Below are 259 nucleotides of genomic sequence, written 5' to 3'. Positions count from 1 at the left end.
CACTTAAACTGAAAAGGAGGAAAATGTTTTATCGATCAGTTGATATAGGCTGACCAGATGCATACAGCTGTTCCAGAAAAGTAGCATGGTTTTACATCAGAAACTGCAGCTGTTGAAGTATGTTCTCTGATAACCTGTTGTGGTTGAAAATCTCATTAACCCAGTTTGTTTAAATCTTGTGTTCATGCACTTAACTAAAAAGTAATTGAATAATTAAAAAAAAAAAGTCTCTTTCATTAAATGCAAATAATTTTGCACC

Source organism: Corvus brachyrhynchos, unplaced genomic scaffold (assembly GCF_000691975.1).
Source record: "Corvus brachyrhynchos isolate BGI_N302 unplaced genomic scaffold, ASM69197v1 scaffold424, whole genome shotgun sequence".
Classification (NCBI taxonomy): Eukaryota; Metazoa; Chordata; class Aves; order Passeriformes; family Corvidae; genus Corvus; species Corvus brachyrhynchos.
Note: the sequence above shows the minus strand (reverse complement) of the source record.